This window comes from Crinia signifera, chromosome 5 (assembly GCF_055691185.1).
Source record: "Crinia signifera chromosome 5, ASM5569118v1, whole genome shotgun sequence".
NCBI classification, from domain to species: Eukaryota; Metazoa; Chordata; class Amphibia; order Anura; family Myobatrachidae; genus Crinia; species Crinia signifera.
Genome location: NC_139221.1, coordinates 206,824,925 through 206,850,826, shown reverse-complemented (window position 1 = coordinate 206,850,826; position 25,902 = coordinate 206,824,925).

Sequence of the window (25,902 nt, the reverse complement as noted above, 5' to 3'; positions counted from 1 at the left end):
GGGCGGCCAGCGGGGGGCGCAGTACCCTGGACCCGGTGGTGACCTCCGCCGGGCTCGGGCTACCTTCCCCGGGCAGCGTGGGGTGGAAATATGGAAGGGTTTTTTTCAGGGGGGAAGACACTTGAACGTGCCCAGGGACGATTCCATAGCCCTGGGCATGAATCCTGGGCTCGAGTGGGTGAAATTTCAAAATATTTTCAAAGTCCCTTTTTCACCGTTTTGATGCATTTCCCCGGGCGGCCAGCGGGGGGCGCCGGTCCCCGGACCCATGCATGACATCCTCCGGGTCAGGGCTACCTTCCGCGGGTGGAGTTGAGTGGAAATATGGAAGTTTTTTTTTCCCGGGAGGAATACACTTGCAAGTGCCCAGGGACACTTCCATAGCCCTGGGCATGAATCCTGGGCTCGAGTGGGTGAAATTTCAAAATATTTTCAAAGTCCTTTTTTCACCGTTTGGATGCATTTCCCCGGGCGGCCAGCGGGGAGCGCCGGTCCCTGGACCCATGCATGACATCCCCCTAGTCAGGGCTACCTTCCGCGGGTGGAGTTGAGTGGAAATATGGAAGTTTTTTTTTTCCCGGGAGGAATACGCTTGCAAGTGCCCAGGGACACTTCCATAGCCCTGGGCATGAATCCTGGGCTCGAGTGGGTGAAATTTCAAAATATTTTCAGTCCTTTTTTCACCGTTTGGATGCATTTCCCCGGGCGGCCAGCGGGGAGCGCCGGTCCTCGGACCCATGCATGACATCCCCCGGGTCAGGGCTACCTTCCGCGGGTGGAGTTGGGTGGAAATATGGAAGTTTTTTTTTTCCGGGAGGAATACGCTTGCAAGTGCCCAGGGACACTTCCATAGCCCTGGGCATGAATCCTGGGCTCGAGTTGGTGAAATTTCAAAATATTTTCAGTCCTTTTTTCACCGTTTGGATGCATTTCTCCGGGCGGCCAGCGGGGGGCGCAGTACCCTGGACCCGGTGGTGACCTCCGCCGGGCTCGGGCTACCTTCCCCGGGCAGCGTGGGGTGGAAATATGGAAGGGTTTTTTTCAGGGGGGAAGACACTTGAACGTGCCCAGGGACGATTCCATAGCCCTGGGCATGAATCCTGGGCTCGAGTGGGTGAAATTTCAAAATATTTTCAAAGTCCCTTTTTCACCGTTTTGATGCATTTCCCCGGGCGGCCAGCGGGGGGCGCCGGTCCCCGGACCCATGCATGACATCCTCCTGGTCAGGGCTACCTTCCGCGGGTGGAGTTGAGTGGAAATATGGAAGTTTTTTTTTCCCGGGAGGAATTCGCTTGCAAGTGCCCAGGGACACTTCCATGGCCCTGGGCATGAATCCTGGGCTCGAGTGGGTGAAATTTCAAAATATTTTCAAAGTCCTTTTTTCAACCTTTTGGATGCATTTCCCCGGGCGGCCAGCGGGGAGCGCCGGTCCCCGGACCCATGCATGACATCCCCCGGGTCAGGGCTACCTTCCGCGGGTGGAGTTGAGTGGAAATATGGAAGTTTTTTTTTCCCGGGAGGAATACGCTTGCAAGTGCCCAGGGACACTTCCATAGCCCTGGGCATGAATCCTGGGCTCGAGTGGGTGAAATTTCAAAATATTTTCAAAGTCCTTTTTTCACCGTTTGGATGCATTTCCCCGGGCGGCCAGCGGGGAGCGCCGGTCCCTGGACCCATGCATGACATCCCCCTAGTCAGGGCTACCTTCCGCGGGTGGAGTTGAGTGGAAATATGGAAGTTTTTTTTTTCCCGGGAGGAATACGCTTGCAAGTGCCCAGGGACACTTCCATAGCCCTGGGCATGAATCCTGGGCTCGAGTGGGTGAAATTTCAAAATATTTTCAAAGTCCTTTTTTCACCGTTTGGATGCATTTCCCCGGGCGGCCAGCGGGGAGCGCCGGTCCTCGGACCCATGCATGACATCCCCCGGGTCAGGGCTACCTTCCGCGGGTGGAGTTGGGTGGAAATATGGAAGTTTTTTTTTTCCGGGAGGAATACGCTTGCAAGTGCCCAGGGACACTTCCATAGCCCTGGGCATGAATCCTGGGCTCGAGTTGGTGAAATTTCAAAATATTTTCAAAGTCCTTTTTTCACCGTTTGGATGCATTTCTCCGGGCGGCCAGCGGGGGGCGCAGTACCCTGGACCCGGTGGTGACCTCCGCCGGGCTCGGGCTACCTTCCCCGGGCAGCGTGGGGTGGAAATATGGAAGGGTTTTTTTCAGGGGGGAAGACACTTGAACGTGCCCAGGGACGATTCCATAGCCCTGGGCATGAATCCTGGGCTCGAGTGGGTGAAATTTCAAAATATTTTCAAAGTCCTTTTTTCACCGTTTGGATGCATTTCCCCGGGCGGCCAGCGGGGAGCGCCGGTCCTCGGACCCATGCATGACATCCCCCGGGTCAGGGCTACCTTCCGCGGGTGGAGTTGGGTGGAAATATGGAAGTTTTTTTTTTCCGGGAGGAATACGCTTGCAAGTGCCCAGGGACACTTCCATAGCCCTGGGCATGAATCCTGGGCTCGAGTTGGTGAAATTTCAAAATATTTTCAAAGTCCTTTTTTCACCGTTTGGATGCATTTCTCCGGGCGGCCAGCGGGGGGCGCAGTACCCTGGACCCGGTGGTGACCTCCGCCGGGCTCGGGCTACCTTCCCCGGGCAGCGTGGGGTGGAAATATGGAAGGGTTTTTTTCAGGGGGGAAGACACTTGAACGTGCCCAGGGACGATTCCATAGCCCTGGGCATGAATCCTGGGCTCGAGTGGGTGAAATTTCAAAATATTTTCAAAGTCCCTTTTTCACCGTTTTGATGCATTTCCCCGGGCGGCCAGCGGGGGGCGCCGGTCCCCGGACCCATGCATGACATCCTCCGGGTCAGGGCTACCTTCCGCGGGTGGAGTTGAGTGGAAATATGGAAGTTTTTTTTTCCCGGGAGGAATACGCTTGCAAGTGCCCAGGGACACATCCATAGCCCTGGGCATGAATTCTGGGCTCGAGTGGGTGAAATTTCAAAATATTTTCAAAGTCCTTTTTTCACCGTTTGGATGCATTTCCCCGGGCGGCCAGCGGGGAGCGCCGGTCCCCGGACCCATGCATGACATCCCCCGGGGCAGGGCTACCTTCCGCGGGTGGAGTTGAGTGGAAATATGGAAGTTTTTTTTTCCCGGGAGGAATACGCTTGCAAGTGCCCAGGGACACTTCCATAGCCCTGGGCATGAATCCTGGGCTCGAGTGGGTGAAATTTCAAAATATTTTCAAAGTCCTTTTTTCACCGTTTGGATGCATTTCTCCGGGCGGCCAGCGGGGTGCGCAGTACCCTGGACCCGGTGGTGACCTCCGCCGTGCTCGGGCTACCTTCTCCGGGCAGCGTGGGGTGGAAATATGGAAGGGTTTTTTTCAGGGGGGAAGATACTTGAACGTGCCCAGGGACAATTCCATAGCCCTGGGCATGAATCCTGGGCTCGAGTGGGTGAAATTTCAAAATATTTTCAAAGTCTTTTTTTCACCGTTTGGATGCATTTCCCCGGGCGGCCAGCGGGGGGCGCCGGTCCCCGGACCCATGCATGACATTCCCCGGGTCATGGCTACCTTCCGCGGGTGGAGTTGGGTGGAAATATGGATGTTTTTTTTTCCCGGGGGGGAATACGCTTGCACGTGTCCAGGGACACTTCCATGGGCCTGGGCATGAATCCTGGGCTCGAGTGGGTGAAATTTCAAAATATTTTCAAAGTCCTTTTTTCACCGTTTGGATGCATTTCTCCGGGCGGCCAGCGGGGGGGGCGCAGTACCCTGGACCCGGTGGTGACCTCCGCCGGGCTCATGCTACCTTCTCCGGTCAGCGTGGGGTGGAAATATGGAAGGGTTTTTTTCAGCGTGGAAGACACTTGAACGTGCCCAGGGACAAATCCATAGCCCTGGGCATGAATCCTGGGCTCAAGTGGGTGAAATTTCAAAATATTTTCAAAGTCCTTTTTTCACCGTTTGGATACATTTCCCCAGGCGGCCAGCAGGGGGCACCGGTCCCCGGACCCATGCATGACATCCCCCGGGTCATGGCTACCTTCCGCGGGTGGAGTTGGGTGGAAATATGGATGTTTCTTTTTTCCCGGGGGGAATACGCTTGCACGTATCCAGGCACACCTCCATGGCCCTGGGCATGAATCCTGGGCTCGAGTGGATGAAATTTCAAAATATTTTCAAAATCCTTTTTTCACCGTTTGGATGCATTTCTCCAGGCGGCCAGCGGGGGGCGCAGTACCCCGGACCCGGTGGTGACCTTCCCCGGGCAGCGTGGGGTGGAAATATGGAAGGGTTTTTTTCAGGGGGGAAGACACTTGAACGTGCCCAGGGACAATTCCATAGCCCTGGGCATGAATCCTGGGCTCGAGTGGGTGAAATTTCTAAATATTTTCAAAGTCCTTTTTTCACCGTTTGGATGCATTTCCCCGGGCGGCCAGCGGGGGGGCACCGGTCCCCGGACCCATGCATGACATCCCCCGGGTCATGGCTACCTTCCGCGGGTGGAGTTGGGTGGAAATATGGATGTTTTTTTTTCCCGGGGGGAATACGCTTGCACGTATCCAGGGACACTTCCATGGCCCTGGGCATGAATCCTGGGCTCGAGTGGGTGAAATTTCAAAATATTTTCAAAGTCCTTTTTTCACCGTTTGGATACATTTCCCCAGGCGGCCAGCAGGGGGCACCGGTCCCCGGACCCATGCATGACATCCCCCGGGTCATGGCTACCTTCCGCGGGTGGAGTTGGGTGGAAATATGGATGTTTCTTTTTTCCCGGGGGGAATACGCTTGCACGTATCCAGGGACACTTCCATGGCCCTGGGCATGAATCCTGGGCTCGAGTGGGTGAAATTTCAAAATATTTTCAAAATCCTTTTTTCACCGTTTGGATGCATTTCTCCAGGCGGCCAGCGGGGGGCGCAGTACCCCGGACCCGGTGGTGACCTTCCCCGGGCAGCGTGGGGTGGAAATATGGAAGGGTTTTTTTCAGGGGGGAAGACACTTGAACGTGCCCAGGGACAATTCCATAGCCCTGGGCATGAATCCTGGGCTCGAGTGGGTGAAATTTCAAAATATTTTCAAAGTCCTTTTTTCACCGTTTGGATGCATTTCCCCGGGCGGCCAGCGGGGGGGCACCGGTCCCCGGACCCATGCATGACATCCCCCGGGTCATGGCTACCTTCCGCGGGTGGAGTTGGGTGGAAATATGGATGTTTTTTTTTCCCGGGGGGAATACGCTTGCACGTATCCAGGGACACTTCCATGGCCCTGGGCATGAATCCTGGGCTCGAGTGGGTGAAATTTCAAAATATTTTCAAAGTCCTTTTTTCACCGTTTGGATGCATTTTCTTTGGGCGGCCAGCGGGGGGCGCCGGTCCCCGGACCCATGCATGACATCCCCCGGGTCAGGGCTACCTTCCGCGGGTGGAGTTGAGTGGAAATATGGAAGTTTTTTTTCCCGGGAGGAATACGCTTGCAAGTGCCCAGGGACACTTCCATAGCCCTGGGCATGAATCCTGGGCTCGAGTGGGTGAAATTTCAAAATATTTTCAAAGTCCTTTTTTCACCGTTTGGATGCATTTCTCCGGGCGGCCAGCGGGGTGCGCAGTACCCTGGACCCGGTGGTGACCTCCGCCGGGCTCGGGCTACCTTCTCCGGGCAGCGTGGGGTGGAAATATGGAAGGGTTTTTTTCAGGGGGGAAGATACTTGAACGTGCCCAGGGACAATTCCATAGCCCTGGGCATGAATCCTGGGCTCGAGTGGGTGAAATTTCAAAATATTTTCAAAGTCTTTTTTTCACCGTTTGGATGCATTTCCCCGGGCGGCCAGCGGGGGGCGCCGGTCCCCGGACCCATGCATGACATTCCCCGGGTCATGGCTACCTTCCGCGGGTGGAGTTGGGTGGAAATATGGATGTTTTTTTTTTCCCGGGGGGGAATACGCTTGCACGTGTCCAGGGACACTTCCATGGGCCTGGGCATGAATCCTGGGCTCGAGTGGGTGAAATTTCAAAATATTTTCAAAGTCCTTTTTTCACCGTTTGGATGCATTTCTCCGGGCGGCCAGCGGGGGGGGCGCAGTACCCTGGACCCGGTGGTGACCTCCGCCGGGCTCATGCTACCTTCTCCGGTCAGCGTGGGGTGGAAATATGGAAGGGTTTTTTTCAGCGTGGAAGACACTTGAACGTGCCCAGGGACAAATCCATAGCCCTGGGCATGAATCCTGGGCTCAAGTGGGTGAAATTTCAAAATATTTTCAAAGTCCTTTTTTCACCGTTTGGATGCATTTCTCCGGGCGGCCAGCGGGGTGCGCAGTACCCTGGACCCGGTGGTGACCTCCGCCGGGCTCGGGCTACCTTCTCCGGGCAGCGTGGGGTGGAAATATGGAAGGGTTTTTTTCAGGGGGGAAGATACTTGAACGTGCCCAGGGACAATTCCATAGCCCTGGGCATGAATCCTGGGCTCGAGTGGGTGAAATTTCAAAATATTTTCAAAGTCTTTTTTTCACCGTTTGGATGCATTTCCCCGGGCGGCCAGCGGGGGGCGCCGGTCCCCGGACCCATGCATGACATTCCCCGGGTCATGGCTACCTTCCGCGGGTGGAGTTGGGTGGAAATATGGATGTTTCTTTTTTCCCGGGGGGAATACGCTTGCACGTATCCAGGGACACTTCCATGGGCCTGGGCATGAATCCTGGGCTCGAGTGGGTGAAATTTCAAAATATTTTCAAAGTCCTTTTTTCACCGTTTGGATGCATTTCTCCGGGCGGCCAGCGGGGGGGGCGCAGTACCCTGGACCCGGTGGTGACCTCCGCCCGGCTCATGCTACCTTCTCCGGTCAGCGTGTGGTGGAAATATGGAAGGGTTTTTTTCAGCGTGGAAGACACTTGAACGTGCCCAGGGACAAATCCATAGCCCTGGGCATGAATCCTGGGCTCAAGTGGGTGAAATTTCAAAATATTTTCAAAGTCCTTTTTTCACCGTTTGGATACATTTCCCCAGGCGGCCAGCAGGGGGCACCGGTCCCCGGACCCATGCATGACATCCCCCGGGTCATGGCTACCTTCCGCGGGTGGAGTTGGGTGGAAATATGGAAGTTTTTTTTTCCCGGGAGGAAAACGCTTGCAAGTGCCCAGGGACACTTCCATAGCCCTGGGCATGAATCCTGGGCTCGAGTGGGTGAAATTTCAAAATATTTTCAAAGTCCTTTTTTCACCGTTTGGATGCATTTCTCCGGGCGGCCAGCGGGGGGCGCAGTACCCCGGACCCGGTGGTGACCTTCCCCGGGCAGCGTGGGGTGGAAATATGGAAGGGTTTTTTTCAGGGGGGAAGACACTTGAACGTGCCCAGGGACAATTCCATAGCCCTGGGCATGAATCCTGGACTCGAGTGGGTGAAATTTCAAAATATTTTCAAAGTCCTTTTTTCACCGTTTGGATGCATTTCTCCGGGCGGCCAGCGGGGTGCGCAGTACCCTGGACCCGGTGGTGACCTCCGCCGGGCTTGGGCTACCTTCTCCGGGCAGCGTGGGGTGGAAATATGGAAGGGTTTTTTTCAGGGGGGAAGATACTTGAACGTGCCCAGGGACAATTCCATAGCCCTGGGCATGAATCCTGGGCTCGAGTGGGTGAAATTTCAAAATATTTTCAAAGTCTTTTTTTCACCGTTTGGATGCATTTCCCCGGGCGGCCAGCGGGGGGCGCCGGTCCCCGGACCCATGCATGACATTCCCCGGGTCATGGCTACCTTCCGCGGGTGGAGTTGGGTGGAAATATGGATGTTTTTTTTTTCCCGGGGGGGAATACGCTTGCACGTGTCCAGGGACACTTCCATGGGCCTGGGCATGAATCCTGGGCTCGAGTGGGTGAAATTTCAAAATATTTTCAAAGTCCTTTTTTCACCGTTTGGATGCATTTCTCCGGGCGGCCAGCGGGGGGGGCGCAGTACCCTGGACCCGGTGGTGACCTCCGCCGGGCTCATGCTACCTTCTCCGGTCAGCGTGGGGTGGAAATATGGAAGGGTTTTTTTCAGCGTGGAAGACACTTGAACGTGCCCAGGGACAAATCCATAGCCCTGGGCATGAATCCTGGGCTCAAGTGGGTGAAATTTCAAAATATTTTCAAAGTCCTTTTTTCACCGTTTGGATGCATTTCTCCGGGCGGCCAGCGGGGTGCGCAGTACCCTGGACCCGGTGGTGACCTCCGCCGGGCTCGGGCTACCTTCTCCGGGCAGCGTGGGGTGGAAATATGGAAGGGTTTTTTTCAGGGGGGAAGATACTTGAACGTGCCCAGGGACAATTCCATAGCCCTGGGCATGAATCCTGGGCTCGAGTGGGTGAAATTTCAAAATATTTTCAAAGTCTTTTTTTCACCGTTTGGATGCATTTCCCCGGGCGGCCAGCGGGGGGCGCCGGTCCCCGGACCCATGCATGACATTCCCCGGGTCATGGCTACCTTCCGCGGGTGGAGTTGGGTGGAAATATGGATGTTTTTTTTTCCCAGGGGGGAATACGCTTGCACGTGTCCAGGGATACTTCCATGGGCCTGGGCATGAATCCTGGGCTCGAGTGGGTGAAATTTCAAAATATTTTCAAAGTCCTTTTTTCACCGTTTGGATGCATTTCTCCGGGCGGCCAGCGGGGGGGCGCAGTACCCTGGACCCGGTGGTGACCTCCGCCGGGCTCATGCTACCTTCTCCGGTCAGCGTGGGGTGGAAATATGGAAGGGTTTTTTTCAGCGTGGAAGACACTTGAACGTGCCCAGGGACAAATCCATAGCCCTGGGCATGAATCCTGGGCTCAAGTGGGTGAAATTTCAAAATATTTTCAAAGTCCTTTTTTCACCGTTTGGATACATTTCCCCAGGCGGCCAGCAGGGGGCACCGGTCCCCGGACCCATGCATGACATCCCCCGGGTCATGGCTACCTTCCGCGGGTGGAGTTGGGTGGAAATATGGATGTTTCTTTTTTCCCGGGGGGAATACGCTTGCACGTATCCAGGGACACTTCCATGGCCCTGGGCATGAATCCTGGGCTCGAGTGGGTGAAATGTCAAAATATTTTCAAAATCCTTTTTTCACCGTTTGGATGCATTTCTCCAGGCGGCCAGCGGGGGGCGCAGTACCCCGGACCCGGTGGTGACCTTCCCCGGGCAGCGTGGGGTGGAAATATGGAAGGGTTTTTTTCAGGGGGGAAGACACTTGAACGTGCCCAGGGACAATTCCATAGCCCTGGGCATGAATCCTGGGCTCGAGTGGGTGAAATTTCAAAATATTTTCAAAGTCCTTTTTTCACCATTTGGATGCATTTCCCCGGGCGGCCAGCGGGGGGGCACCGGTCCCCGGACCCATGCATGACATCCCCCGGGTCATGGCTACCTTCCGCGGGTGGAGTTGGGTGGAAATATGGATGTTTTTTTTTCCCGGGGGGAATACGCTTGCACGTATCCAGGGACACTTCCATGGCCCTGGGCATGAATCCTGGGCTCGAGTGGGTGAAATTTCAAAATATTTTCAAAGTCCTTTTTTCACCGTTTGGATGCATTTCCCCGGGCGGCCAGCGGGGGGCGCCGGTCCCCGGACCCATGCATGACATCCCCCGGGTCAGGGCTACCTTCCGCGGGTGGAGTTGAGTGGAAATATGGAAGTTTTTTTTTCCCGGGAGGAATACGCTTGCAAGTGCCCAGGGACACTTCCATAGCCCTGGGCATGAATCCTGGGCTCGAGTGGGTGAAATTTCAAAATATTTTCAAAGTCCTTTTTTCACCGTTTGGATGCATTTCTCCGGGCGGCCAGCGGGGTGCGCAGTACCCTGGACCCGGTGGTGACCTCCGCCGGGCTCGGGCTACCTTCTCCGGGCAGCGTGGGGTGGAAATATGGAAGGGTTTTTTTCAGGGGGGAAGATACTTGAACGTGCCCAGGGACAATTCCATAGCCCTGGGCATGAATCCTGGGCTCGAGTGGGTGAAATTTCAAAATATTTTCAAAGTCTTTTTTTCACCGTTTGGATGCATTTCCCCGGGCGGCCAGCGGGGGGCGCCGGTCCCCGGACCCATGCATGACATTCCCCGGGTCATGGCTACCTTCCGCGGGTGGAGTTGGGTGGAAATATGGATGTTTTTTTTTTCCCGGTTGGGAATACGCTTGCACGTGTCCAGGGACACTTCCATGGGCCTGGGCATGAATCCTGGGCTCGAGTGGGTGAAATTTCAAAATATTTTCAAAGTCCTTTTTTCACCGTTTGGATGCATTTCTCCGGGCGGCCAGCGGGGGGGGCGCAGTACCCTGGACCCGGTGGTGACCTCCGCCGGGCTCATGCTACCTTCTCCGGTCAGCGTGGGGTGGAAATATGGAAGGGTTTTTTTCAGCGTGGAAGACACTTGAACGTGCCCAGGGACAAATCCATAGCCCTGGGCATGAATCCTGGGCTCAAGTGGGTGAAATTTCAAAATATTTTCAAAGTCCTTTTTTCACCGTTTGGATGCATTTCTCCGGGCGGCCAGCGGGGTGCGCAGTACCCTGGACCCGGTGGTGACCTCCGCCGGGCTCGGGCTACCTTCTCCGGGCAGCGTGGGGTGGAAATATGGAAGGGTTTTTTTCAGGGGGGAAGATACTTGAACGTGCCCAGGGACAATTCCATAGCCCTGGGCATGAATCCTGGGCTCGAGTGGGTGAAATTTCAAAATATTTTCAAAGTCTTTTTTTCACCGTTTGGATGCATTTCCCCGGGCGGCCAGCGGGGGGCGCCGGTCCCCGGACCCATGCATGACATTCCCCGGGTCATGGCTACCTTCCGCGGGTGGAGTTGGGTGGAAATATGGATGTTTTTTTTTCCCAGGGGGGAATACGCTTGCACGTGTCCAGGGATACTTCCATGGGCCTGGGCATGAATCCTGGGCTCGAGTGGGTGAAATTTCAAAATATTTTCAAAGTCCTTTTTTCACCGTTTGGATGCATTTCTCCGGGCGGCCAGCGGGGGGGCGCAGTACCCTGGACCCGGTGGTGACCTCCGCCGGGCTCATGCTACCTTCTCCGGTCAGCGTGGGGTGGAAATATGGAAGGGTTTTTTTCAGCGTGGAAGACACTTGAACGTGCCCAGGGACAAATCCATAGCCCTGGGCATGAATCCTGGGCTCAAGTGGGTGAAATTTCAAAATATTTTCAAAGTCCTTTTTTCACCGTTTGGATACATTTCCCCAGGCGGCCAGCAGGGGGCACCGGTCCCCGGACCCATGCATGACATCCCCCGGGTCATGGCTACCTTCCGCGGGTGGAGTTGGGTGGAAATATGGATGTTTCTTTTTTCCCGGGGGGAATACGCTTGCACGTATCCAGGGACACTTCCATGGCCCTGGGCATGAATCCTGGGCTCGAGTGGGTGAAATGTCAAAATATTTTCAAAATCCTTTTTTCACCGTTTGGATGCATTTCTCCAGGCGGCCAGCGGGGGGCGCAGTACCCCGGACCCGGTGGTGACCTTCCCCGGGCAGCGTGGGGTGGAAATATGGAAGGGTTTTTTTCAGGGGGGAAGACACTTGAACGTGCCCAGGGACAATTCCATAGCCCTGGGCATGAATCCTGGGCTCGAGTGGGTGAAATTTCAAAATATTTTCAAAGTCCTTTTTTCACCATTTGGATGCATTTCCCCGGGCGGCCAGCGGGGGGGCACCGGTCCCCGGACCCATGCATGACATCCCCCGGGTCATGGCTACCTTCCGCGGGTGGAGTTGGGTGGAAATATGGATGTTTTTTTTTCCCGGGGGGAATACGCTTGCACGTATCCAGGGACACTTCCATGGCCCTGGGCATGAATCCTGGGCTCGAGTGGGTGAAATTTCAAAATATTTTCAAAGTCCTTTTTTCACCGTTTGGATGCATTTCCCCGGGCGGCCAGCGGGGGGCGCCGGTCCCCGGACCCATGCATGACATCCCCCGGGTCAGGGCTACCTTCCGCGGGTGGAGTTGAGTGGAAATATGGAAGTTTTTTTTTCCCGGGAGGAATACGCTTGCAAGTGCCCAGGGACACTTCCATAGCCCTGGGCATGAATCCTGGGCTCGAGTGGGTGAAATTTCAAAATATTTTCAAAGTCCTTTTTTCACCGTTTGGATGCATTTCTCTGGGCGGCCAGCGGGGTGCGCAGTACCCTGGACCCGGTGGTGACCTCCGCCGGGCTCGGGCTACCTTCTCCGGGCAGCGTGGGGTGGAAATATGGAAGGGTTTTTTTCAGGGGGGAAGATACTTGAACGTGCCCAGGGACAATTCCATAGCCCTGGGCATGAATCCTGGGCTCGAGTGGGTGAAATTTCAAAATATTTTCAAAGTCTTTTTTTCACCGTTTGGATGCATTTCCCCGGGCGGCCAGCGGGGGGCGCCGGTCCCCGGACCCATGCATGACATTCCCCGGGTCATGGCTTCCTTCCGCGGGTGGAGTTGGGTGGAAATATGGATGTTTTTTTTTTCCCGGGGGGGAATACGCTTGCACGTGTCCAGGGACACTTCCATGGGCCTGGGCATGAATCCTGGGCTCGAGTGGGTGAAATTTCAAAATATTTTCAAAGTCCTTTTTTCACCGTTTGGATGCATTTCTCCGGGCGGCCAGCGGGGGGGGGGGGCGCAGTACCCTGGACCCGGTGGTGACCTCCGCCGGGCTCATGCTACCTTCTCCGGTCAGCGTGGGGTGGAAATATGGAAGGGTTTTTTTCAGCGTGGAAGACACTTGAACGTGCCCAGGGACAAATCCATAGCCCTGGGCATGAATCCTGGGCTCAAGTGGGTGAAATTTCAAAATATTTTCAAAGTCCTTTTTTCACCGTTTGGATACATTTCCCCAGGCGGCCAGCAGGGGGCACCGGTCCCCGGACCCATGCATGACATCCCCCGGGTCATGGCTACCTTCCGCGGGTGGAGTTGGGTGGAAATATGGATGTTTCTTTTTTCCCGGGGGGAATACGCTTGCACGTATCCAGGGACACTTCCATGGCCCTGGGCATGAATCCTGGGCTCGAGTGGGTGAAATTTCAAAATATTTTCAAAATCCTTTTTTCACCGTTTGGATGCATTTCTCCAGGCGGCCAGCGGGGGGCGCAGTACCCCGGACCCGGTGGTGACCTTCCCCGGGCAGCGTGGGGTGGAAATATGGAAGGGTTTTTTTCAGGGGGGAAGACACTTGAACGTGCCCAGGGACAATTCCATAGCCCTGGGCATGAATCCTGGGCTCGAGTGGGTGAAATTTCAAAATATTTTCAAAGTCCTTTTTTCACCGTTTGGATGCATTTCCCCGGGCGGCCAGCGGGGGGGCACCGGTCCCCGGACCCATGCATGACATCCCCCGGGTCATGGCTACCTTCCGCGGGTGGAGTTGGGTGGAAATATGGATGTTTTTTTTTCCCGGGGGGAATACGCTTGCACGTATCCAGGGACACTTCCATGGCCCTGGGCATGAATCCTGGGCTCGAGTGGGTGAAATTTCAAAATATTTTCAAAGTCCTTTTTTCACCGTTTGGATGCATTTCCCCGGGCGGCCAGCGGGGGGCGCCAGTCCCCGGACCCATGCATGACATCCCCCGGGTCAGGGCTACCTTCCGCGTGTAGAGTTGGGTGGAAATATGGATGTTTTTTTTTTCCCGGGGGGAATACGCTTGCACGTGCCCAGGGACACTTCCATAGCCCTGGGCATGAATCCTGGGCTCGAGTGGGTGAAATTTCAAAATATTTTCAGTCCTTTTTTCACCGTTTGGATGCATTTCCCCGGGCGGCCAGTGGGGGGCGCCGGTCCCCGGACCCATGCATGACATCCCCCGGGTCAGGGCTACCTTCTGCATGTTTAGTTGGGTGGAAATATGGATGTTTTTTTTCCGGGGGGAATACGCTTGCACGTGCCCAGGGACACTTCCATAGCCCTGGGCATGAATCCTGGGCTCGAGTGGGTGAAATTTCAAAATATTTTCAAAGTCCTTTTTTCACCGTTTGGATGCATTTCCCCGGGCGGCCAGCGGGGGGCGCCGGTCCCCGGACCCATGCATGACATCCCCCGGGTCAGGGCTACCTTCCGCGTGTTTAGTTGGGTGGAAATATGGATGTTTTTTTTCCGGGGGGAATACGCTTGCACGTGCCCAGGGACACTTCCATAGCCCTGGGCATGAATCCTGGGCTCGAGTGGGTGAAATTTCAAAATATTTTCAAAGTCCTTTTTTCACCGTTTGGATGCATTTCCCCGGGCGGCCAGCGGGGGGCGCCGGTCCCCGGACCCATGCATGACAACCCCCGGGTCAGGGCTACCTTCCGCGTGTGGATTTGGGTGAAAATATGGATGTTTTTTTCCGGAGGGAATACGCTTGCACGTGCCCAGGGACACTTCCATAGCCCTGGGCATGAATCCTGGGCTCGAGTGGGTGATATTTAAAAATATTTTCAAAGTCCTTTTTTCACCGTTTGGATGCATTTCCCCGGGCGGCCAGCGGGGAGCGCCGGTCCCCGGACCCATGCATGACATCCCCCGGGTCAGGGCTACCTTCCGCGGGTGGAGTTGAGTGGAAATATGGAAGTTTATTTTTCCCGGGAGGAATACGCTTGCAAGTGCCCAGGGACACTTCCATAGCCCTGGGCATGAATCCTGGGCTCGAGTGGGTGAAATTTCAAAATATTTTCAAAGTCCTTTTTTCACCGTTTGGATGCATTTCCCCGGGCGGCCAGCGGGAAGCGCCGGTCCCTGGACCCATGCATGACATCCCCCTAGTCAGGGCTACCTTCCCCGGGTGGAGTTGAGTAGAAATATGGAAGTTTTTTTTTTCCCGGGAGGAATACGCTTGCAAGTGCCCAGGGACATTTCCATAGCCCTGGGCATGAATCCTGGGCTCGAGTGGGTGAAATTTCAAAATATTTTCAAAGTCCTTTTTTCACCATTTGGATGCATTTCCCCGGGCGGCCAGCGGGGAGCGCCGGTCCTCGGACCCATGCATGACATCCCCCGGGTCAGGGCTACCTTCCGCGGGTGGAGTTGGGTGGAAATATGGAAGTTTTTTTTTTCCGGGAGGAATACGCTTGCAAGTGCCCAGGGACACTTCCATAGCCCTGGGCATGAATCCTGGGCTCGAGTTGGTGAAATTTCAAAATATTTTCAAAGTCCTTTTTTCACCGTTTGGATGCATTTCTCCGGGCGGCCAGCGGGGGGCGCAGTACCCTGGACCCGGTGGTGACCTCCGCCGGGCTCGGGCTACCTTCCCCGGGCAGCGTGGGGTGGAAATATGGAAGTGTTTTTTTCAGGGGGGAAGACACTTGAACGTGCCCAGGGACGATTCCATAGCCCTGGGCATGAATCCTGGGCTCGAGTGGGTGAAATTTCAAAATATTTTCAAAGTCCCTTTTTCACCGTTTTGATGCATTTCCCCGGGCGGCCAGCGGGGGGCGCCGGTCCCCGGACCCATGCATGACATCCTCCGGGTCAGGGCTACCTTCCGCGGGTGGAGTTGAGTGGAAATATGGAAGTTTTTTTTCCCGGGAGGAATACGCTTGCAAGTGCCCAGGGACACTTCCATGGCCCTGGGCATGAATCCTGGGCTCGAGTGGGTGAAATTTCAAAATATTTTCAAAGTCCTTTTTTCACCGTTTGGATGCATTTCCCCGGGCGGCCAGCGGGGAGCGCCGGTCCCCGGACCCATGCATGACATCCCCCGGGTCAGGGCTACCTTCCGCGGGTGGAGTTGAGTGGAAATATGGAAGTTTTTTTTTCCCGGGAGGAATACGCTTGCAAGTGCCCAGGGACACTTCCATAGCCCTGGGCATGAATCCTGGGCTCGAGTGGGTGAAATTTCAAAATATTTTCAAAGTCCTTTTTTCACCGTTTGGATGCATTTCCCCGGGCGGCCAGCGGGGAGCGCCGGTCCCCGGACCCATGCATGACATCCCCCGGGTCAGGGCTACCTTCCGCGGGTGGAGTTGAGTGGAAATATGGAAGTTTTTTTTTCCTGGGAGGAATACGCTTGCAAGTGCCCAGGGACACTTCCATAGCCCTGGGCATGAATCCTGGGCTCGAGTGGGTGAAATTTCAAAATATTTTCAAAGTCCTTTTTTCACCGTTTGGATGCATTTCTCCGGGCGGCCAGCGGGGTGCGCAGTACCCTGGACCCGGTGGTGACCTCCGCCGGGCTCGGGCTACCTTCTCCGGGCAGCGTGGGGTGGAAATATGGAAGGGTTTTTTTCAGGGGGGAAGATACTTGAACGTGCCCAGGGACAATTCCATAGCCCTGGGCATGAATCCTGGGCTCGAGTGGGTGAAATTTCAAAATATTTTCAAAGTCTTTTTTTCAACGTTTGGATGCAATTCCCCGGGCGGCCAGCGGGGGGCGCCGGTCCCCGGACCCATGCATGACATTCCCCGGGTCATGGCTACCTTCCGCGGGTGGAGTTGGGTGGAAATATGGATGTTTCTTTTTTCCCGGGGGGAATACGCTTGCACGTATCCAGGGACACTTCCATGGCCCTGGGCATGAATCCTGGGCTCGAGTGGGTGAAATTTCAAAATATTTTCAAAATCCTTTTTTCACCGTTTGGATGCATTTCTCCAGGCGGCCAGCGGGGGGCGCAGTACCCCGGACCCGGTGGTGACCTCCCCCGGGCCCGGGCTACCTTCCCCGGGCAGCGTGGGGTGGAAATATGGAAGGGTTTTTTTCAGGGGGGAAGACACTTGAACGTGCCCAGGGACAATTCCATAGCCCTGGGCATGAATCCTGGGCTCGAGTGGGTGAAATTTCAAAATATTTTCAAAGTCCTTTTTTCACCGTTTGGATGCATTTCCCCGGGCGGCCAGCGGGGGGGCACCGGTCCCCGGACCCATGCATGACATCCCCCGGGTCATGGCTACCTTCCGCGGGTGGAGTTGGGTGGAAATATGGATGTTTTTTCCCGGGGGAATACGCTTGCACGTATCCAGGGACACTTCCATGGCCCTGGGCATGAATCCTGGGCTCGAGTGGGTGAAATTTCAAAATATTTTCAAAGTCCTTTTTTCACCGTTTGGATGCATTTCCCCGGGCGGCCAGCGGGGGGCGCCGGTCCCCGGACCCATGCATGACAACCCCCGGGTCAGGGCTACCTTCCGCGTGTGGATTTGGGTGAAAATATGGATGTTTTTTTCCGGAGGGAATACGCTTGCACGTGCCCAGGGACACTTCCATAGCCCTGGGCATGAATCCTGGGCTCGAGTGGGTGATATTTCAAAATATTTTCAAAGTCCTTTTTTCACCGTTTGGATGCATTTCCCCGGGCGGCCAGCGGGGGGCGCCGGTCCCCGGACCCATGCATGACATCCCCCGGGTCAGGGCTACCTTCCGCGTGTAGAGTTGGGTGGAAATATGGATGTTTTTTTTTTCCCGGGGGGAATACGCTTGCACGTGCCCAGGGACACTTCCATAGCCCTGGGCATGAATCCTGGGCTCGAGTGGGTGAAATTTAAAAATATTTTCAAAGTCCTTTTTTCACCGTTTGGATGCATTTCCCCGGGCGGCCAGCGGTGGGGCGCCGGTCCCCGGACCCATGCATGACATCCCCCGGGTCAGGGCTACCTTCCGCGTGTAGAGTTGGGTGGAAATATGGATGTTTTTTTTTTCCCGGGGGGAATACGCTTGCACGTGCCCAGGGACACTTCCATAGCCCTGGGCATGAATCCTGGGCTCGAGTGGGTGAAATTTCAAAATATTTTCAAAGTCCTTTTTTCACCGTTTGGATGCATTTCCCCGGGCGGCCAGCGGGGAGCACCGGTCCCCGGACCCATGCATGACATTCCCCGGGTCATGGCTACCTTCCGCGGGTGGAGTTGGGTGGAATTATGGATGTTTTTTTTTCCCGGGGGGGGAATACGCTTGCACGTGTCCAGGGACACTTCCATGGCCCTGGGCATGAATCCTGGGCTCGAGTGGGTGAAATTTCAAAATATTTTCAAAGTCCTTTTTTCACCGCTTGGATGCATTTCCCCGGGCGGCCAGCGGGGAGCGCCGGTCCTCGGACCCATGCATGACATCCACCGGGTCAGGGCTACCTTCCGCGGGTGGAGTTGGGTGGAAACATGGAAGTTTTTTTTTCCGGGAGGAATACGCTTGCAAGTGCCCAGGGACACTTCCATAGCCCTGGGCATGAATCCTGGGCTCGAGTTGGTGAAATTTCAAAATATTTTCAAAGTCCTTTTTTCACCGTTTGGATGCATTTCTCCGGGCGGCCAGCGGGGGGCGCAGTACCCTGGACCCGGTGGTGACCTCCGCCGGGCTCGGGCTACCTTCCCCGGGCAGCGTGGGGTGGAAATATGGAAGGGTTTTTTTCAGGGGGGAAGACACTTGAACGTGCCCAGGGACGATTCCATAGCCCTGGGCATGAATCCTGGGCTCGAGTGGGTGAAATTTCAAAATATTTTCAAAGTCCTTTTTTCACCGTTTGGATGCATTTCCCCGGGCGGCCAGCGGGGAGCGCCGGTCCTCGGACCCATGCATGACATCCCCCGGGTCATGGCTACCTTCCGCGGGTGGAGTTGGGTGGAAATATGGATGTTTCTTTTTTCCCGGGGGGGAATACGCTTGCACGTGTCCAGGGACACTTCCATGGGCCTGGGCATGAATCCTGGGCTCGAGTGGGTGAAATTTCAAAATATTTTCAAAGTCCTTTTTTCACCGTTTGGATGCATTTCTCCGGGCGGCCAGCGGGGGGGGCGCAGTACCCTGGACCCGGTGGTGACCTCCGCCGGGCTCATGCTACCTTCTCCGGTCAGCGTGGGGTGGAAATATGGAAGGGTTTTTTTCAGCGTGGAAGACACTTGAACGTGCCCAGGGACAAATCCATAGCCCTGGGCATGAATCCTGGGCTCAAGTGGGTGAAATTTCAAAATATTTTCAAAGTCCTTTTTTCACCGTTTGGATACATTTCCCCAGGCGGCCAGCAGGGGGCACCGGTCCCCGGACCCATGCATGACATCCCCCGGGTCATGGCTACCTTCCGCGGGTGGAGTTGGGTGGAAATATGGATGTTTCTTTTTTCCCGGGGGGAATACGCTTGCACGTATCCAGGCACACCTCCATGGCCCTGGGCATGAATCCTGGGCTCGAGTGGATGAAATTTCAAAATATTTTCAAAATCCTTTTTTCACCGTTTGGATGCATTTCTCCAGGAGGCCAGCGGGGGGCGCAGTACCCCGGACCCGGTGGTGACCTTCCCCGGGCAGCGTGGGGTGGAAATATGGAAGGGTTTTTTTCAGGGGGGAAGACACTTGAACGTGCCCAGGGACAATTCCATAGCCCTGGGCATGAATCCTGGGCTCGAGTGGGTGAAATTTCTAAATATTTTCAAAGTCCTTTTTTCACCGTTTGGATGCATTTCCCCGGGCGGCCAGCGGGGGGGCACCGGTCCCCGGACCCATGCATGACATCCCCCGGGTCATGGCTACCTTCCGCGGGTGGAGTTGGGTGGAAATATGGATGTTTTTTTTTCCCGGGGGGAATACGCTTGCACGTATCCAGGGACACTTCCATGGCCCTGGGCATGAATCCTGGGCTCGAGTGGGTGAAATTTCAAAATATTTTCAAAGTCCTTTTTTCACCGTTTGGATGCATTTCCCCGGGCGGCCAGCGGGGGGCGCCGGTCCCCGGACCCATGCATGACATCCCCCGGGTCATGGCTACCTTCCGCGGGTGGAGTTGGGTGGAAATATGGATGTTTTTTTTTCCCGGGGGGAATACGCTTGCACGTATCCAGGGACACTTCCATGGCCCTGGGCATGAATCCTGGGCTCGAGTGGGTGAAATTTCAAAATATTTTCAAAGTCCTTTTTTCACCGTTTGGATACATTTCCCCAGGCGGCCAGCAGGGGGCACCGGTCCCCGGACCCATGCATGACATCCCCCGGGTCATGGCTACCTTCCGCGGGTGGAGTTGGGTGGAAATATGGATGTTTCTTTTTTCCCGGGGGGAATACGCTTGCACGTATCCAGGGACACTTCCATGGCCCTGGGCATGAATCCTGGGCTCGAGTGGGTGAAATTTCAAAATATTTTCAAAATCCTTTTTTCACCGTTTGGATGCATTTCTCCAGGCGGCCAGCGGGGGGCGCAGTACCCCGGACCCGGTGGTGACCTTCCCCGGGCAGCGTGGGGTGGAAATATGGAAGGGTTTTTTTCAGGGGGGAAGACACTTGAACGTGCCCAGGGACAATTCCATAGCCCTGGGCATGAATCCTGGGCTCGAGGGGGTGAAATTTCAAAATATTTTCAAAGTCCTTTTTTCACCGTTTGGATGCATTTCCCCGGGCGGCCAGCGGGGGGGCACCGGTCCCCGGACCCATGCATGACATCCCCCGGGTCATGGCTACCTTCCGCGGGTGGAGTTGGGTGGAAATATGGATGTTTTTTTTTCCAGGGGGGAATACGCTTGCACGTATCCAGGGACACTTCCATGGCCCTGGGCATGAATCCTGGGCTCGAGTGGGTGAAATTTCAAAATATTTTCAAAGTCCTTTTTTCACCGTTTGGATGCATTTTCTTTGGGCGGCCAGCGGGGGGCGCCGGTCCCCGGACCCATGCATGACATCCCCCGGGTCAGGGCTACCTTCCGCGGGTGGAGTTGAGTGGAAATATGGAAGTTTTTTTTTCCCGGGAGGAATACGCTTGCAAGTGCCCAGGGACACTTCCATAGCCCTGGGCATGAATCCTGGGCTCGAGTGGGTGAAATTTCAAAATATTTTCAAAGTCCTTTTTTCACCGTTTGGATGCATTTCTCCGGGCGGCCAGCGGGGTGCGCAGTACCCTGGACCCGGTGGTGACCTCCGCCGGGCTCGGGCTACCTTCTCCGGGCAGCGTGGGGTGGAAATATGGAAGGGTTTTTTTCAGGGGGGAAGATACTTGAACGTGCCCAGGGACAATTCCATAGCCCTGGGCATGAATCCTGGGCTCGAGTGGGTGAAATTTCAAAATATTTTCAAAGTCTTTTTTTCACCGTTTGGATGCATTTCCCCGGGCGGCCAGCGGGGGGCGCCGGTCCCCGGACCCATGCATGACATTCCCCGGGTCATGGCTACCTTCCGCGGGTGGAGTTGGGTGGAAATATGGATGTTTTTTTTTTCCCGGGGGGGAATACGCTTGCACGTGTCCAGGGACACTTCCATGGGCCTGGGCATGAATCCTGGGCTCGAGTGGGTGAAATTTCAAAATATTTTCAAAGTCCTTTTTTCACCGTTTGGATGCATTTCTCCGGGCGGCCAGCGGGGGGGGGCGCAGTACCCTGGACCCGGTGGTGACCTCCGCCGGGCTCATGCTACCTTCTCCGGTCAGCGTGGGGTGGAAATATGGAAGGGTTTTTTTCAGCGTGGAAGACACTTGAACGTGCCCAGGGACAAATCCATAGCCCTGGGCATGAATCCTGGGCTCAAGTGGGTGAAATTTCAAAATATTTTCAAAGTCCTTTTTTCACCGTTTGGATGCATTTCTCCGGGCGGCCAGCGGGGTGCGCAGTACCCTGGACCCGGTGGTGACCTCCGCCGGGCTCGGGCTACCTTCTCCGGGCAGCGTGGGGTGGAAATATGGAAGGGTTTTTTTCAGGGGGGAAGATACTTGAACGTGCCCAGGGACAATTCCATAGCCCTGGGCATGAATCCTGGGCTCGAGTGGGTGAAATTTCAAAATATTTTCAAAGTCTTTTTTTCACCGTTTGGATGCATTTCCCCGGGCGGCCAGCGGGGGGCGCCGGTCCCCGGACCCATGCATGACATTCCCCGGGTCATGGCTACCTTCCGCGGGTGGAGTTGGGTGGAAATATGGATGTTTTTTTTCCCGGGGGGGAATACGCTTGCACGTGTCCAGGGACACTTCCATGGGCCTGGGCATGAATCCTGGGCTCGAGTGGGTGAAATTTCAAAATATTTTCAAAGTCCTTTTTTCACCGTTTGGATGCATTTCTCCGGGCGGCCAGCGGGGGGGGCGCAGTACCCTGGACCCGGTGGTGACCTCCGCCCGGCTCATGCTACCTTCTCCGGTCAGCGTGTGGTGGAAATATGGAAGGGTTTTTTTCAGCGTGGAAGACACTTGAACGTGCCCAGGGACAAATTCATAGCCCTGGGCATGAATCCTGGGCTCAAGTGGGTGAAATTTCAAAATATTTTCAAAGTCCTTTTTTCACCGTTTGGATACATTTCCCCAGGCGGCCAGCAGGGGGCACCGGTCCCCGGACCCATGCATGACATCCCCCGGGTCATGGCTACCTTCCGCGGGTGGAGTTGGGTGGAAATATGGAAGTTTTTTTTTCCCGGGAGGAAAACGCTTGCAAGTGCCCAGGGACACTTCCATAGCCCTGGGCATGAATCCTGGGCTCGAGTGGGTGAAATTTCAAAATATTTTCAAAGTCCTTTTTTCACCGTTTGGATGCATTTCTCCGGGCGGCCAGCGGGGGGCGCAGTACCCCGGACCCGGTGGTGACCTTCCCCGGGCAGCGTGGGGTGGAAATATGGAAGGGTTTTTTTCAGGGGGGAAGACACTTGAACGTGCCCAGGGACAATTCCATAGCCCTGGGCATGAATCCTGGACTCGAGTGGGTGAAATTTCAAAATATTTTCAAAGTCCTTTTTTCACCGTTTGGATGCATTTCTCCGGGCGGCCAGCGGGGTGCGCAGTACCCTGGACCCGGTGGTGACCTCCGCCGGGCTTGGGCTACCTTCTCCGGGCAGCGTGGGGTGGAAATATGGAAGGGTTTTTTTCAGGGGGGAAGATACTTGAACGTGCCCAGGGACAATTCCATAGCCCTGGGCATGAATCCTGGGCTCGAGTGGGTGAAATTTCAAAATATTTTCAAAGTCTTTTTTTCACCGTTTGGATGCATTTCCCCGGGCGGCCAGCGGGGGGCGCCGGTCCCCGGACCCATGCATGACATTCCCCGGGTCATGGCTACCTTCCGCGGGTGGAGTTGGGTGGAAATATGGATGTTTTTTTTTTCCCGGGGGGGAATACGCTTGCACGTGTCCAGGGACACTTCCATGGGCCTGGGCATGAATCCTGGGCTCGAGTGGGTGAAATTTCAAAATATTTTCAAAGTCCTTTTTTCACCGTTTGGATGCATTTCTCCGGGCGGCCAGCGGGGGGGGCGCAGTACCCTGGACCCGGTGGTGACCTCCGCCGGGCTCATGCTACCTTCTCCGGTCAGCGTGGGGTGGAAATATGGAAGGGTTTTTTTCAGCGTGGAAGACACTTGAACGTGCCCAGGGACAAATCCATAGCCCTGGGCATGAATCCTGGGCTCAAGTGGGTGAAATTTCAAAAATTTTTCAAAGTCCTTTTTTCACCGTTTGGATGCATTTCTCCGGGCGGCCAGCGGGGTGCGCAGTACCCTGGACCCGGTGGTGACCTCCGCCGGGCTCGGGCTACCTTCTCCGGGCAGCGTGGGGTGGAAATATGGAAGGGTTTTTTTCAGGGGGGAAGATACTTGAACGTGCCCAGGGACAATTCCATAGCCCTGGGCATGAATCCTGGGCTCGAGTGGGTGAAATTTCAAAATATTTTCAAAGTCTTTTTTTCACCGTTTGGATGCATTTCCCCGGGCGGCCAGCGGGGGGCGCCGGTCCCCGGACCCATGCATGACATTCCCCGGGTCATGGCTACCTTCCGCGGGTGGGGTTGGGTGGAAATATGGATGTTTTTTTTTCCCAGGGGGGAATACGCTTGCACGTGTCCAGGGACACTTCCATGGGCCTGGGCATGAATCCTGGGCTCGAGTGGGTGAAATTTCAAAATATTTTCAAAGTCCTTTTTTCACCGTTTGGATGCATTTCTCCGGGCGGCCAGCGGGGGGGCGCAGTACCCTGGACCCGGTGGTGACCTCCGCCGGGCTCATGCTACCTTCTCCGGTCAGCGTGGGGTGGAAATATGGAAGGGTTTTTTTCAGCGTGGAAGACACTTGAACGTGCCCAGGGACAAATCCATAGCCCTGGGCATGAATCCTGGGCTCAAGTGGGTGAAATTTCAAAATATTTTCAAAGTCCTTTTTTCACCGTTTGGATACATTTCCCCAGGCGGCCAGCAGGGGGCACCGGTCCCCGGACCCATGCATGACATCCCCCGGGTCATGGCTACCTTCCGCGGGTGGAGTTGGGTGGAAATATGGATGTTTCTTTTTTCCCGGGGGGAATACGCTTGCACGTATCCAGGGACACTTCCATGGCCCTGGGCATGAATCCTGGGCTCGAGTGGGTGAAATGTCAAAATATTTTCAAAATCCTTTTTTCACCGTTTGGATGCATTTCTCCAGGCGGCCAGCGGGGGGCGCAGTACCCCGGACCCGGTGGTGACCTTCCCCGGGCAGCGTGGGGTGGAAATATGGAAGGGTTTTTTTCAGGGGGGAAGACACTTGAACGTGCCCAGAGACAATTCCATAGCCCTGGGCATGAATCCTGGGCTCGAGTGGGTGAAATTTCAAAATATTTTCAAAGTCCTTTTTTCACCATTTGGATGCATTTCCCCGGGCGGCCAGCGGGGGGGCACCGGTCCCCGGACCCATGCATGACATCCCCCGGGTCATGGCTACCTTCCGCGGGTGGAGTTGGGTGGAAATATGGATGTTTTTTTTTCCCGGGGGGAATACGCTTGCACGTATCCAGGGACACTTCCATGGCCCTGGGCATGAATCCTGGGCTCGAGTGGGTGAAATTTCAAAATATTTTCAAAGTCCTTTTTTCACCGTTTGGATGCATTTCCCCGGGCGGCCAGCGGGGGGCGCCGGTCCCCGGACCCATGCATGACATCCCCCGGGTCAGGGCTACCTTCCGCGGGTGGAGTTGAGTGGAAATATGGAAGTTTTTTTTTCCCGGGAGGAATACGCTTGCAAGTGCCCAGGGACACTTCCATAGCCCTGGGCATGAATCCTGGGCTCGAGTGGGTGAAATTTCAAAATATTTTCAAAGTCCTTTTTTCACCGTTTGGATGCATTTCTCCGGGCGGCCAGCGGGGTGCGCAGTACCCTGGACCCGGTGGTGACCTCCGCCGGGCTCGGGCTACCTTCTCCGGGCAGCGTGGGGTGGAAATATGGAAGGGTTTTTTTCAGGGGGGAAGATACTTGAACGTGCCCAGGGACAATTCCATAGCCCTGGGCATGAATCCTGGGCTCGAGTGGGTGAAATTTCAAAATATTTTCAAAGTCTTTTTTTCACCGTTTGGATGCATTTCCCCGGGCGGCCAGCGGGGGGCGCCGGTCCCCGGACCCATGCATGACATTCCCCGGGTCATGGCTACCTTCCGCGGGTGGAGTTGGGTGGAAATATGGATGTTTTTTTTTTCCCGGGGGGGAATACGCTTGCACGTGTCCAGGGACACTTCCATGGGCCTGGGCATGAATCCTGGGCTCGAGTGGGTGAAATTTCAAAATATTTTCAAAGTCCTTTTTTCACCGTTTGGATGCATTTCTCCGGGCGGCCAGCGGGGGGGGGGGGGGCGCAGTACCCTGGACCCGGTGGTGACCTCCGCCGGGCTCATGCTACCTTCTCCGGTCAGCGTGGGGTGGAAATATGGAAGGGTTTTTTTCAGCGTGGAAGACACTTGAACGTGCCCAGGGACAAATCCATAGCCCTGGGCATGAATCCTGGGCTCAAGTGGGTGAAATTTCAAAATATTTTCAAAGTCCTTTTTTCACCGTTTGGATACATTTCCCCAGGCGGCCAGCAGGGGGCACCGGTCCCCGGACCCATGCATGACATCCCCCGGGTCATGGCTACCTTCCGCGGGTGGAGTTGGGTGGAAATATGGATGTTTCTTTTTTCCCGGGGGGAATATGCTTGCACGTATCCAGGGACACTTCCATGGCCCTGGGCATGAATCCTGGGCTCGAGTGGGTGAAATTTCAAAATATTTTCAAAATCCTTTTTTCACCGTTTGGATGCATTTC